The sequence below is a fragment of the Dendropsophus ebraccatus genome, chromosome 6 (assembly GCF_027789765.1).
Source record: "Dendropsophus ebraccatus isolate aDenEbr1 chromosome 6, aDenEbr1.pat, whole genome shotgun sequence".
Taxonomy (NCBI): Eukaryota; Metazoa; Chordata; class Amphibia; order Anura; family Hylidae; genus Dendropsophus; species Dendropsophus ebraccatus.
The window spans coordinates 141,099,580-141,114,695 of NC_091459.1; the positions used below are offsets into that span (position 1 = coordinate 141,099,580).

Here is a 15,116-nt window from a genome sequence, read left to right on the forward strand (position 1 = left end):
GCCCCTGACATAACTTTGCTTGGGGCCCCAGAAATGCCAAGACCGCCCCTGAATACACCTGTCAGGTTTCAGCTACAATCCCCCATTCTACTGCAGTTCAATCTTCCATGGTGACAGGGCAGCTCCCCTCCCGCAGTGACAGCACTACAGCCCCCGACTGCCATTGGAGTGACAGCACAGCTGCTTCCTGCAGCAACCAATCTCCCTAGCAACCTGTGACGCAGCCTGCGCGCGCCCGCCCACAAGCTCACCCACACTTTCCTTACGCCGCATGCGCAAACCAAGGCCCCGCCTACTTTGAGCCAGAAAGTGGGCGGCTGGGAAGGATCACTGCGCATGCGCACTCCCCCCCCTCGCCTCACACCAGCGGCAGCAGCAGTTAGCGGCGAGGAGGAGAAGAAGAAGAAGAAGAGGATCGCAGCGGCTGAGTCCGAGCTGTAAGTACCCGGTGCTGCGTGCGCCTCACCGCCTTACTGTATCCCTCCGCTCACCCGGGAGAGAGCTTCCTCCGCTCCCCGTATTCCTGGGAGAAGAGCCGGGAACAGCGAGTGCATCCTCTATGCGACCACCGCTCCACCCACCCACACACATTGCTGGAGCGGCTCCCGGCATCGTGAGGGTTAATAGTGAGCGCCGTGTTATGTCCATGAGGTGGGCATCTCCCATAGCCGGGCAGCATGGTGCCAGCCTCAGCACATAGGGGCAGCATGGTGCCAGCCTCAGCACATAGGGGCAGCATGGTGCCAGCCTCAGCACATAGGGGCAGCATAGTGCCAGCCTCAGCACATAGGGGCAGCATGGTGCCAGCCTCACCACATGGGGGCAGCCTCACCGCATAGGGGCAGCATGGTGCCAGCCTTACCACATGGGGGCAGCATGGTGCCAGCCTCACCACATGGGGGCAGAATGGTGCCAGCTTCAGCACATGGGGGCAGCATAGTGCCAGCCTCACCACATGGGGGCAGCATGGTGCCAGCCTCAGCACATGGGGGCAGCATAGTGCCAGCCTCACCACATAGGGGCAGCATGGTGCCAGCCTCAGCACATGGGGGCAGCATAGTGCCAGCCTCACCACATGGGGGCAGCCTCACCGCATAGGGGCAGCATGGTGCCAGCCTCACCACATGGGGGCAGAATGGTGCCAGCTTCAGCACATGGGGGCAGCATGGTGCCAGCCTCAGCACATAGGGGCAGCATGGTGCCAGCCTCACCACATGGGGGCAGCCTCACCGCATAGGGGCAGCATGGTGCCAGCCTCACCACATGGGGGCAGAATGGTGCCAGCTTCAGCACATGGGGGCAGCATGGTGCCAGCCTCAGCACATAGGGGCAGCATGGTGCCAGCCTCAGCACATAGGGGCAGCATGGTGCCAGCCTCAGCACATAGGGGCAGCATGGTGCCAGCCTCAGCTCATAGGGGCAGCATGGTGCCAGCCTCAGCACATAGGGGCAGAATGGTGCCAGCCTCACCACATAGGGGCAGAATGGTGCCAGCCTCACCACATAGGGGCAGCCCATAGCCGGGCAGCATAGGGACAGCCTTACCACATAGGGGCAGCCCATAGCCGGGCAGCATGGTGCCAGCCTCACCACATAGGGGCAGCCCATAGCCGGGCAGCATGGTGCCAGCCTCACCACATAGGGGCAGCATGGTGCCAGCCTCACCACATAGGGGCAGCCTCACCACATAGGGGCAGTATGGTGCCAGCCTCACCACATAGGGGCAGCCCATAGCCGGGCAGCATGGTGCCAGCCTCACCACATAGGGGCAGCATGGTGCCAGCCTCACCACATAGGGGCAGCCCATAGCCGGGCAGCATGGTGCCAGCCTCACCACATAGTGGCAGCCCATAGCCGGGACCCGCTGCTGCTGCTATACTGGGGGCATTGCTCTCATACTCCACATAGCTAAGGGGGTCCCAGAAAAGATGTCAGCAAGTGTGGCTTGTATCTGGGCAGGATATCTGTGCCAGGGAAAGCTGGGTGGTCACCTGCATTGCTGTCACCAGGCATCCCATAGTTATATCACCATACCGCCCAAACCAGTTGCTGTGGGCATGCTGGGAGATGTAGTTCTGCAGCGGCTGCTTGTAGGGGGACATGCTGGGGGTTGTAGTTCTGCAGCGGCTGCTTGTAGGGGGACATGCTGGGAGTTGTAGTTCTGCAGCGGCTGCTTGTAGGGGGACATGCTGGGAGTTGTAGTCCTGCAGCAGCTGGTTGTAGGGGGGGCTGGGAGTTGTAGTCCTGCAGCGGCTGCTTGTAGGGGGGCATGCTGGGAGTTGTAGTCCTGCAGCAGCTGGTTGTAGGGGGGGGGCATGTCAGGAGTTGTAATTCTGCAGAAGCTGGTTGTAGAGGGCATGCTGGGAGTTGTGGCTGCCTGTGGGGGGCATTCTGGGAGTTTTAGTAGTTTGAGCATATATATGGCTCTATCTAAAAACCTATTTTGATGCAGTCATAGAGAAGCCCTGTAAGGAGGAAGCTTGGTGACCACCTACAGGGGGCAGTAATCACTGAAGCGTCTCATGCCCTTCCTGACATTACCGATCTTCCTTCCTGTTCTTTGCGGGTCCATCAGCTGCCTCCATAGACGGTGCACATAGTAGCCGCTGTGCCCGGCTCAGGACTCTCCCACTGTACCCCGTCTGCCTGTGATCTCCCCCGTCCCATCTGTCCTCTCCTCGGCCTCCTGCATTGTGCAGCTACAGGTCTTGTGTTTAGTTTTACAATAACATTCCCTGCAATGACAGATCAGGCGGACATCTCCATATCTGCTCTTTGCTCTCATTCACACGATGACGCTGAGACCTGCTCTAGATTGGGACTTTGCTGCAGGTTTCTCTGGTCTCTTTATTATGCAGATTATACCGGTCTGATTATTTATCATTTTCAGCCAGTACTGCTGTGCTGACATTAGGCTGGCCATAGACTTGTATAGTGCAGATGCTGTGCTGACATTAGGCTGGCCATAGACTTGTATAGTGCAGATGCTGTGCTGACATTAGGCTGGCCATAGACTTGTATAGTGCAGATGCTGTGCTGACATTAGGCTGGCCATAGACTTGTATAGTGCAGATGCTGTGCTGACATTAGGCTGGCCATAGACTTGTATAGTGCAGATGCTGTGCTGACATTAGGCTGGCCATAGACTTGTATAGTGCAGATGCTGTGCTGACATTAAGTTGGCCATAGACTTGTATAGTGCAGATGCTGTGCTGACATTAGGCTGGCCATAGACTTGTATAGTGCAGATGCTGTGCTGACATTAGGCTGGCCATAGACTTGTATAGTGCAGATGCTGTGCTGACATTGGGCCGGCCATAGACTTGTATAGTGCAGATGCTGTGCTGACATTGGGCCGGCCATAGACTGGCATCATTATTCCATCTGTCCTGACCAGTCCGCCGCTCTGATCATCTGAACTGACAGCTGTCACTCCAGCTCTTCAGTACTTGTGCCCATCATATGGATACAAAATGTTCCTGTATTACTGTAGGATTATGGGAAAATATTTTTATTTCAAATCAACTGATTTTAGAAAGTTATTTAGATTTGTAATTTACTTTTATTTAAAAATCTCAAGTCTTTCAGTACTTACCAGCTGCTGTATGTCCTGCAGGAAGGAGTGTATTTTTTTTCAGTCTGACACAGTGCTCTCTGCTGCCACCTCTGTCCATGTCAGGAAATGTCCAGAGCAGGAGAGGTTTTCTATGGGGATTTGCTGCTGTTTTGGACAGAGGTGGCAGCAGAGAGCACTGTGTCAGACTGGAAAGAACACACCACTTTCTGCAGGGCATACAGCAGCTGATAAGTACTGGAAGGCTGGAGATTTTTAAGCACAAATCTGCAAAACTCTCTGAAACCAGTTGATTTGAAAGAAAAGAAAGTAAAAATAAGTATACTTACTGACCCCCAATCCCCTGACGCTTCCCTGGTCTCCTATACCGTCAGCCAGTGATGATGCGTTGTCACATGTGGTGACAAGTCATCGCTGTCGGCTGTGCCCGGTGGGCGACCATGGAAGCATTGCTGCCAGTATATATAGTGTTTTATAGTTGAAGCTTTTATCTGTGATTCAGCATTTTTGCTCTGGATCCACAACACTAGAGTTTGATTTTTCAGTTCCTTATTGAAACCAATAGAATGATGTATGACTGTGCGCTGTCTGCATGCTGCATACCACCGCTCCATTTCCTTGTGGAAAGTATCTGAAGCATGTGTAGGAGAAGTGTGACATCTCATCCACATACATAGTAATGTAATCCACTGGGTGCACACTTACACTAGGTGTGCATTTACTTCTCAGGCTTCTTCACACTTGGGTTGGTATATGTGCAGTGTGGATGCAGGGCGACTGCCCCATCTTAAAGGGGTTATCCAGCACTAAGATAAGATAATCCTTCAATAGTCCCACCATGGGGAAATTCAGTGTGTTGGGGCCCTATTCTATGGGATGATTATCGTTAAGTCGTTCGAGTCTAAACGATAATCGTTCGGTTGAATAGCAGTTAACGATTAACGACCGAACGAGAAATCGTTGATCGTTTAATAAGACCTGGACCTATTTTTATCGTTGCTCGTTTGCAAATCGTTCGCATTGAATAAGACGTCGTTCGCAGTAGCGACGAACGCAATGGCGATGACAAGACGATTATCGTTCCATGTAAATGGGCGAACGATTTCAGGTCTTTCGCTATAGCGGTCGTTTGGATCATTCATCGTTAACTTATATGGGAACGATAATCGTCCCGTGGAGTAGGGCCCTTACAGCAGCATAGATATTACACATACAAAAAGGTAAAAGGTAAAGTGAAGGCATTACAATTAAAGTAGTCAAAACATGGCCGCTTTCTTCCTGAGACAGCACCACGATTGTCTCCAGTCTCTCGTTTGGGTGCAGGTTTTGTAACTCTCTTGTAACTCTCTTGTAACTCTCTTGTAACTCTCTTGTAACTCTCTTGTAACTCTCTTGTAACTCTCTTGTAACTCTGTTCCATTCCAGTGCTACAAAAACATGGCCACTTTTCCCCCTCTCTTGTCTCCAGTTCAGGTGCGGTTTGCAAGTAAGCTCCATTTACTTCAATGGAACTGAGTTTGAAATCCCACCCAATCTGGAGACGAGAGGGGGAAAAGTGGCCATGTTTTTGTAGCGCTGGATAACCCCTTTAAATAAATAATCAGGAGATGACTGTGGTTCATCTTCTCTGACCCTATATCCTGCTCTTTCCCTCCCATTGTTCACAGCTCATCTAGGTTACCAACCACCACTCTGCTCTAAAAGCAGTGGTCCGGCTGGTATGTATACAGCTATAGTTGTATATGTCTACATTATGGCTATATATACACCAGCCAGACCACTGGTTTCAGAGCAGAGAGGTGGTCGGTAACCTAGACAACAAGCTGTCAGCAATAGGAGGGATATAGCGGCAAATCAGGAGAAGGAGACAAGTTTGCTAAATAAATGTGTTTGCATCTATCCGAAGGTAACCTGCTGATGTGTCCCTTCTGCACAGGAGACTCTGAGGAGGAAGGTACGTCTGTTATCTTACTCCTCGGCACTGTTCCAGTGCAGTAAGTCGTGTGCTTTATGGTACTATTTTTTTGGACGACTAACGATAAACAATCTCAAACGACTGCTATGGCAAACGACCCAAAATCGTTTGCCCAATTACACAGGACAATGATCGTTACTTATGATCATTCTTGCATACGTTTTGTCGTCGCTATTGTGTAAGTTTCAGCTATGACTACTTATCACACCGAACGATGTGCAACCGATTTGCGAAAGATCAAACGATAAAAATAGGTCCAAATTCTATCAAACGACCAACGATTTAATGGTTGTCTGTTATTACACAAAACGATGCGTCTAACCAGCTGATGGTTCACTTAAAGGGGTTATCCAGCGCTACAAAAACATGGCCACTTTTCCCCCTACTGTTGTCTCCAGGTCAGGTGCGGTTTGCAATTAAGCTCCATTTACTTCATCGGAACTGAGTTTCAAAACCCCACCCAATCTGGAGAGAACAGTAGGGGAAAGTGGCCATGTTTTTGTAGCACTGGATAACCCCTTTAAAAGGGGTTATCCAGCACTTTGTGGCCTATGTGAATACGATAGATTGCTTGACTGCAGAGCTTGCACTCTAGCCATGGTTTGTGCAATTTTTTGCTCACTTAGAAACCTCCGCACTTGCTAATTGTGTTCATATCATTAATGTTATTCCCCAGCATTGATTTTTAGCATAACAAGAAGTACAATCGATACCTTTATATATATGTTAGGTTGGCAATGATGGCGCTCGGGCATTTGTCCTGGCACAGATCGTTCTTCCTCTCACCGTCCTGTGTGCCGGGCAGGGGCTCTGGGCTGTCACTTATTTGCTTTGCAGAGCTGGATAATGGCCGCAGTGGTGACAGCAGATGGTGGGAGGCTGGAGACCCTCCCCACTTATTCACTCTTTTACATTCGGAATGGGTAAAGCATCCATTGTGTCAAGGGTCACATGGGGGCCATTCCCTATTATTTGTGGATTAGTCGGTGTATGTGTGAATTGTGAGCCCCCCCGTATTAATACACGAGCCTAGTAGTGCATCTGCCGTGCTGAAGAGTGTAATTGCGTTATGTGGTATGGGGGTCGGGGGCTGTAATGACATTTGCATCTGATTTTGGTCCGATAATGACACGTATGGAGTTCTCCTCTCGTCTGCAAGTGACTTAATATTCCTTTCAATAGGTCTAGAAGTGGTCGCCCATTTTTCCAGACGCCCAGGCAGCGAGATTCAAATGGCGAGCGTTTAGATTCGTGAAACTTACTGTAAATTTGTTTATCTCTATTCACAGCCTAAAAATTAGTATTAGGGGATAAATTGTGATCATCCATAAATGTGCCATCCCCGCCCCCTCCGCTCACATCCAAATAGTTGTACATCTGTCGGTGCAGGAAAACATTATGTCAGCTGTCTGGGGCCGGGATCAGTCTCCTACTGAATAATCAATTTGCTCCGGACACTGGATGAGGCGCTTTATCCCTTTTGTCTTTCAAGCTTCAGAATTTTTTTTCTATTTTTTTTTTTTTCCTCCCTCCAAAAGCTTCAATCCAAAGTTTGATTGTGATGGTTACCGACAAGATCCTTCCCACTTACTAGGCGCCGCTATATCTGGTAATAGAGGTTATTCTGGCGTAGCTCCAACCTGTCTTTGATGCCATCCTCAATTTTGTAAGGTGGCCGTGCATATTGAACAGATGTTAAAGGGGTCCCCCCCCCTCCCAATCAACTGGAGCCAGAAAGTTCCAGAGATATGTAATTTTCTTCTATTAAAAAATCTCCAGTCTTCCAGTACTTATCAACCTCTGTATGTCCTGCAGGAAGTGGTGTATTCTTTCCAGTCTGACACAGTGCTCTCTGCTGCCACCTCTGTCCATGTCAGGAACTGTCCAGAGCAGCAGCAAATCTCCATAGAAAACCTCTCCTGCTCTGGACAGCTCTTGACATGGACAGAGGTGGCAGCAGAGAGCACTGTGTCAGACTGGAGAGAATACACCACTTCCTGCAGGTCATACAGCAGCTGATAAGTACTGGAAGACTCAAGATTTTTTGATCGAAAATGACAAATCTCTGGCACTTTCTGGTATTGGTGAAAAACCCCTTTAACCAATAGTAGTTCCTTACCGTATACATGCACGTGTGCTCACTGGGTAAAGGTGAATAAGTGTTTCAAAGGGGGAGGTTAATGAAGGCTGCGGCTAAGACATATGCCAGGGAGATGGCACAGATTTGCCCCTTCTTCCTGGTGCACGCCTGCCATATCCGCTGCCGGGTCAGAAGATGGGATATCCCTATAAAGGGGGCATTGTACATAGGAAACATCCTTCATTGCTCAAGAGCTGTCAGGGAATGGACATATGCTTTGTGTATATATCCAGATCATGTACATTGGACATATGCTTTGTGTATATATCCAGATCATGTACATTGGACATATGCTTTGTGTATATTTCCAGATCATGTACATTGGATAGATGCTTTGTGTATATTTCCAGATTATGTACATTGGATAGATGCTCCCCTTTTAGGGGTATATAGCCGGGGCTGCTCCTATCTCCGCTCTGTACCTGCATCTTTCATTAGCTTCTCTGCCCATTGGTTTTAGTGGCTGCAATGTTGAGTGACTCATTGGATATATCCTTAGAGGTCAGTGCAGCCTCCAGGTTCTATAACACATAGTGAATCTTCTATTATCATTGTGACTCATGGACTCGGCTTTGAGCAGTGAACCTGCAGGTTTTGCTGATCTCAGCTTTATTACCTGAATGTGATACATGAGCGGTGTACCCGGTGCTATGACTGTACGGCCATGATGTGTCTGCTCCGTGTTCAGCCCTGTCCACCTTGCTGTACTGTGTCATTCAGGTCTGGCATCATAGCGTGATGCTGTACAGCCCTATAATCATCAGCGGTATAACACATACAATTACACTAATACTACAGTACACAGCCCATTACGGCCATGACTCCGCTGGTGTTGTCTTTGCACACTGCGTTTCTTATGTTGCTCTGTGCGTGTGTGTGTATATATATATATATATATATATGTGTGTGTGTATATATATATATATATAAATACACTTTTTTTTTTTTCAACTGTACCCAAAAAAAAAAAAAAACATGTCTAGGGATGGTATGGTTGAAAGGAGAAGGATAGATGGATTATATATCTGGTTGCTGTTTGGATGTGATACACAAAATGTCTACAGCCTTGTGCTTCCATTGGGTACAATTTATCAGAAGTAAGGTACCCTGATTAAGCTATGTTCACACCTAGAAAGGCCACTAGGTCCCGGGTATACATACTGGTATACTGGCAGAAAGACATGCACCAATAGAGTTCAGTAGAACAAACCGTAATACACTTGTGACAGTTCAGTCCATTTCTGAACTCAATGGACATGTGCCCAGATAGTATTGCACTTGAGCCAGCGTGGTCTTGCTACTAGTTAGACCGTAAGTGTAATATGGACCATGTAGCTGCCTAACTATGGGGCTAGTGACCCAGATGGACAGCATCATTGATCACTAAGAAGATGCTATTGAAAGACATTTTTTTTTCTTTCAAATTAACTGGTGCCAGAGATTTGTAATTAAAAAATAATAATAATAATAATCAAGTTTTCCTGTACTTATCAGCTGCTGTATGCCCTGCAGGAAATGATGTATTATTTTCAGTCTGGAGAGCAGGAGAGGTTTTCTATGGGGGATGCTGCTGCTCTGGACAGTTCCTGACATGGACAGAGGTGGCAGCAGAGAGCACTGTGTCAGACTGGAAAGAATACACCACTTCCTGTAGGACATACAGCAGATGATAAGTATTGGAAGACATGATATTTTTTATTTTTTTTTATAGAAGTATATTACAAATCTCAAATTTTTTGGGGAACTACCCCTTTAAATTGTCCCGATCATTTGAAATTAAAACTTTTGACGTGTCACATTTTTGTTTGGTCTGTGTGATCAAACGAATCGGGTGAAGACAGCGCTAGTCTTCCTGGCCGGCTGTGATGTCCTCCTATCCGTAGGAGATGGGCTCCATAGACTTTCTGTAGAGTCGAGGAGAGAAGTGCCTGGCCATGGGCTTCTACCTTCTGAGTTTCCGGCTCCCTCCTTAGACATTTTCAGGGTGGTAGAAAATGATGCAGCTTGTGTAGTCAGCAAGTCATCAGAACCTTTTCTATCTATATGTTTAGTACAAAAAATTAGACCCCCCCCCCCTCCCCCCTTTTCCCATCAGATCCCAATGGGGGTGCAGTAACCAGAACAGTAACGCTTGCTGATGATCCTCCACCTATTTGGGGGTTGTTCCCGGCTTCCTTGCGTACCTTTCACACAGGATATTGACTGCTTTGTGTGTAGACACATGGCTGTAAGGTACTGACAAAGGAAAGGTCACATCATGGTGAGAGTGGCCCCGTCTCCTGTCATCACCCCTTTGTGTGGTTCCCTCGCTCACCAGGTGTGCATGCGGCTCCTCTGTGTGAGTTTCAGCTTTACCTAACAGTAATAACTCTGAAAGCTCGGAAGACACTGCCGTCAATGGTTCTGGAATGATCCCACTCCCCAGAACTGACTGATGTATATGCTGTGTGTGTTACAGGTTATAGGGGCGAGAAGTTCACCGAGCCCCTTATACTTACCCCTTGATCGAAGTCCTGAACCCTGTCCCACCCTTGAGAAAACCCTGACGGAAGCCGTGTGTGCGCTCACCAGAGATGATTCCGGCTTGTCTTTGGTGAGCGTGCGCATGGCTTCCGATGGGGATTTCTCAGCACTGGGACTTCGAAGAAAGGGTAAGTATAAGGGGCTCCACTGAGGGGGGTCGCACGGGCTTCACCCCGGTAGCCGGGGTGACAGGTTCTCTTTAAAGAGGTTAAAAATGTTTTCAAATCAACTGATGTCAGAAAGTTATACAGATTTGTAAATTACTACTACTTTTCCAGTACTTATCAGCTGCTGCATGTCCTGCAGGAAGTGGTGTATTCTCTCCAGTCTGACACTGCTCTCTGTTGCCACCTCTGTCCATGTCAGGAACTGTCCAGAGCAGCAGCAAATCCCCATAGAAAACCTCTCCTGCTCTGGACAGTTCCTGACATGGACAGAGGTGGCAGCAGAGAGCACTGTGTCAGACTGGAGAGAATACACCACTTCCTACAGGACATACAGCAGCTGATAAATACCGGAAGACTTGAATTTTTTTTTAAATAGAAGTAATTTACAAATCTATATAACTTTCTGACACCAGAGTTTTATTTATTTATTTTTTCAGGTGTCCTCTATATGCTGATGGATTCCATAGGAGGGATAAACCTCACATAAGAGATGTCAGGCTCCATACATGATGATGCAGAACATAGAAATAGGAATCCTCTTTCATGTTAGACAATGTATATAAAGAATACAGATGGATGAAATCTTTGTCATTGTCTGGATCTTCAAAACTACCTTTGTGGCTGAAGAATCCTTTAGCATAGGTCACGACCCCATTATTCCTATTGGTAATGATACTGGGGTGAGGGTCAGTGACTATTGGCCATTTCTGTCTCCTGGAGCTGTAGGTCTGTGTTTTTTTTTTTTTTTTTTTTTTTGTGGCTTATATAGAGTTGAGATGTGATGCATGATGGGAGTTGTAGTTTTGCCCCAGGTCGGGCAGTATGAACAGTTCCCATTGCGTACAGGGTGAAACTAGGGGTCTCTGACTAGGTCAAGTAGCCTTGCATCAGTGGCTTTGGGTTTCATAGTGAAAGCACTCTTCTTTCTTCTTTCTCTTTGTATTATTATTTTTCTCGTGTGGTTTTTACACCTAACACAACAGTTTCACTTTGCCCACACCTGTAAGTAAACGCCGCTTCAGGACTGAGAAGGTGTGACTGTCATTGTACGGGGGTTGTCGTGCGTGAACACCCGGAAATACATCGATATAACGTTATCGGTGGCTGGGTAGCGCCTCGGCTGTGGTTATGGTCACACCTGGCAGCTACTTTCCATAGACGGGGTCGTTGCTGCTTTTCTACAAGCTTCATTGAGATGAAAGAGTCCCAGAAATTACAGCCGGCAATTGTTCTGTGTGAACAGACCCCGAAGGCGTCTAAAGATGATGCCGGCCGTCCTAACTACAGGTTGCACTATATCCCTGTCCTGCCCATGCCATAAAAGCAGCATGGCGTATTATAAAGCATCACAGCTAGGACAAGAGGCTACTCCCTTACTGCTGCTGGGTGGATACGTCCATGTTCACATCATGCTTGGTATAAAGGCTCCCAGTGTATATACCAGGCTTCTTAATAGGACTCCATTAACCTGACGGAGGATGGTATAGCTCTAATGGATTCTCCTGACATAGACATTATTCACTAAGAAGGTAAGGCTGGGTTCACACTGCGTTTTTGCAACCACATTTTTGTGTATGCTAAAAAAGGATGGAAAAAAGGATGCCTTTTGTGGTCCTTTTTTTTTTTTTTTTTTTTTTTTGTAACGGAAGTAAATTAAAAACCAGATTGCAAAAACGCAGTGTGAACCCAGCCTAACAAAAAATTGTAACTTTTTCCCAGGGGTTCTCCCCTTCCCCCCTCCTCTCTAGTGCTAGTGCATGGGAAACAATAACTTAAAGGCACAGCACAGCTGTCCTCTCAGCTCAGACCTTGTTCACATCTTGTTGTTTTTTTTTTTTTTTTTTAATATTCCCATTGCAGGTATACAATTGTTTACAGGGGTATATCCCTTCTTATAGTAACACGGCTCCACTCCTCCACTCCTGCCACGGCTCCACTCCTAGTCTATAGAGATGGCGGACTACACCGTCTAGCTATCTCCAGCAGCATCCTAGGCGATGAATGGAGACTCTTTGCTTGATGCATAACATAGACTTAGAGATCTGACTCCTATCCCCCTATCCCGTGTTATTTGGGATAACTCTTATGGACGCCTCCTAGGTGTGCTGCTGTGTAGACATATACCGCTATTGGTGTGTGCTGCTGTGTAGACATATACCGCTATTGGTGTGTGCTGCTGTGTAGACATATACCGCTATAATTTTGTCCTCCTGTATAGGAAAGCCTGGGAGACTAGTATGTAGGTTCAAGCAGATGCCATATAACATGAAAGGGGTCAAAGTTTATCTCCTATCTGCAGGATAGAGGTTAACAAGGCAATCGACACAGGACTGCTGGGACCCTCATTGATCCCACGTGTGTGTGTTTTTTTTTTTTGGGGGGGGGGGACTGTCCCCGAATCCCCATCCTGTATTTAGAACACAGTTTACAGTACAGCAGTGTGTATATAGCTACCTGTGTGTAGGTAACTGCCTGTGTATAGCTGTGTGTATATAGGTAGCTGTCTGTATATAGCTGCCTGTGTAAAGCTGCCTATGTATAGCTGTCTGTATATAGCTGCCTGTGCATAGCTGTGTGTGTATATAGGTAGCTGTCTGTATATAGCTGTGTGTATATATAGCTGCCTGTGTATTGCTGTGTGTGTATATAGGTAGCTGTCTGTATATAGGTAGCTGTCTGTATATAGGTAGCTGTCTGTATATAGGTAGCTGTCTGTGTATAGCTGTGTGTATATAGGTAGCTGTTTGTGTATAGCTGTGTGTATATAGGTAGCTGTCTGTATATAGGTAGCTGTCTGTATATAGGTAGCTGTCTGTATATAGGTAGCTGTCTGTGTATAGCTGTGTGTATATAGGTAGCTGTTTGTGTATAGCTGTGTGTATATAGGTAGCTGTCTGTATATAGGTAGCTGTCTGTATATAGCTGCCTGTGTATAGCTGTGTGTATATAGGTAGCTGTCTGCATATAGCTGTGTGTGTATATAGGTAGTTGTCTGTATGTAGCTGCCTGTATATATCTGTCTGTGTATAGGTATTTGCCTGTATATAGCTGTCTGTATATAGGTAGTTGGCTGTATATAGCTGCCTTTCTTTATATAGCTGCCTGTCTGTATATAGCTGGCTGTACTGTATATAGGTAGTTGCCTGTATATAGCCATGTGTCTGTATATAGCTGCCTGTCTGTATATAGCTGGCTGTACTGTATATAGGTAGTTGCCTGTATATAGCCATGTGTCTGTATATAGCTGCCTGTATATAGCTGTCTGGCTGTATATAGCTGTCTGTATATAGGTAGTTGTCTGTATATAGGTAGTTGTCTGTATATAGCTGCCTGTCTGTATATAGCTGCCTGTCTGTATATAGCTGGCTGTACTGTATATAGGTAGTTGCCTGTATATAGCCATGTGTCTGTATATAGCTGCCTGTATATAGCTGTCTGTCTGTATATAGCTGTCTGTATATAGGTAGTTGTCTGTATATAGGTAGTTGTCTGTATATAGGTAGTTGTCTGTATATAGCTCTCTGTCTGTATATAGGTAGTTGTCTGTATATAGCTGTCTGTCTGTATATAGCTGCCTGTCTGTATATAGCTGTGGAATCTTTGTAGCTTATCTTGAAGGAGAAAGTGGAGACTGGTAAAAGCAGAAAGCATTTTATTACAGATGTGACCAAATAGGAGGCGGCAGACCTGACATGAAGCAGATCAGTAATGTGACATAGCAGAGCGCTGCCGCATCTACAGCTCCCGTATATATAGCTACGGGATATTGCTGCTGATACCGCAGTCTTGTGCAGAAGCTAAAGCACCCTGACACACCGGGATGGTCGCTTCTCCATGTAATAGTCGCCCCTCAGATTCCGGGTCCTATAGGAATCGCAGAGAACACAAGTCTATATTATATAATGGGGCAAGAAGCTTCTAAAGGTAAAGTTGTGCCACACTATTCCTGTACTTTTTATGAGCATATTGTAGTTACTTAGTTTAGTCTAGGACAGGGATGGGGAACCTTCGGTCCTCCAGCTGTTGCAGAACTACAATTCCCATCATGCCTGGACGGCTGAAGCTTTAGCTGGAGGGCAGTGAGTCTGACACCTGTGTACCAGATAGAGATGTGCTGTGCGGTGTCACCCGCCTCTCAGCTGCTGCTTGCCCTTTAAGCCTGTGAATTTCACTCTGACAATAAAAAGGATATATGATAATTTCCTGTGTACAGATCTCTGTGTATCTGGTTACAAAGACAATAGAAGAGCTGCGCACTGAATACCTCCGAGCGGATCACTTATCGCTGAGCCCGCTCCTCTACGCTGGACTCCGGGTCCGGTTACAGAGTCACCCCGCAGCCGGTCAGCTTACTATGCCAGGATTCATTTACCTGACAAGTTTTATCATTTTGACTTTCAGAGTTTTTATTTGGTGAATGGAGACATTATCACAGAGTAAGGCAATGTGGGTATTAAAGTCATTTAAAATATTTTTGCAGAAATCAATAGTACATGCGATTTTAAGAATCTCTAGAATAGGTTTTATTAGGTAAAAAAGCCTCTTTCTGTACTCCAAAAAGCTGTTTTCCAGCCTTCCCCCCTCAATGGGCCGAGGGGGATGAGTCAGCAGGGAGAGCAGAAAAGCATCTGTACAGTTTGGAGACAGTATGCACAGTATATAGAATAAAAAGTTTACAGCAAGATGAGTAATATAACTTTTTTCGCTGCTCAATTAGCATTTATTACTATAGGATAC

General features: G+C 46.8%; 1 protein-coding gene across 4 annotated transcripts in view; it reads left to right on the forward strand.

Moving 5' to 3' along the window:
- Positions 1 to 331: 331 nt before the first annotated feature.
- The window catches only part of CYRIA (CYFIP related Rac1 interactor A), a 55,672-nt gene continuing 40,887 nt past the window's right edge, over positions 332 to 15,116 (forward strand). For 2 of the 4 annotated variants that reach the window (XM_069974099.1, XM_069974096.1), the window contains exon 1: positions 332 to 437. The gene's annotated coding sequence lies outside the window, so the exon portion shown is untranslated. Of the gene's footprint in view, positions 438 to 14,175; positions 14,304 to 15,116 lie in introns of those variants that run through there. The other 2 variants (XM_069974102.1, XM_069974097.1) reach the window with 1 other exon arrangement.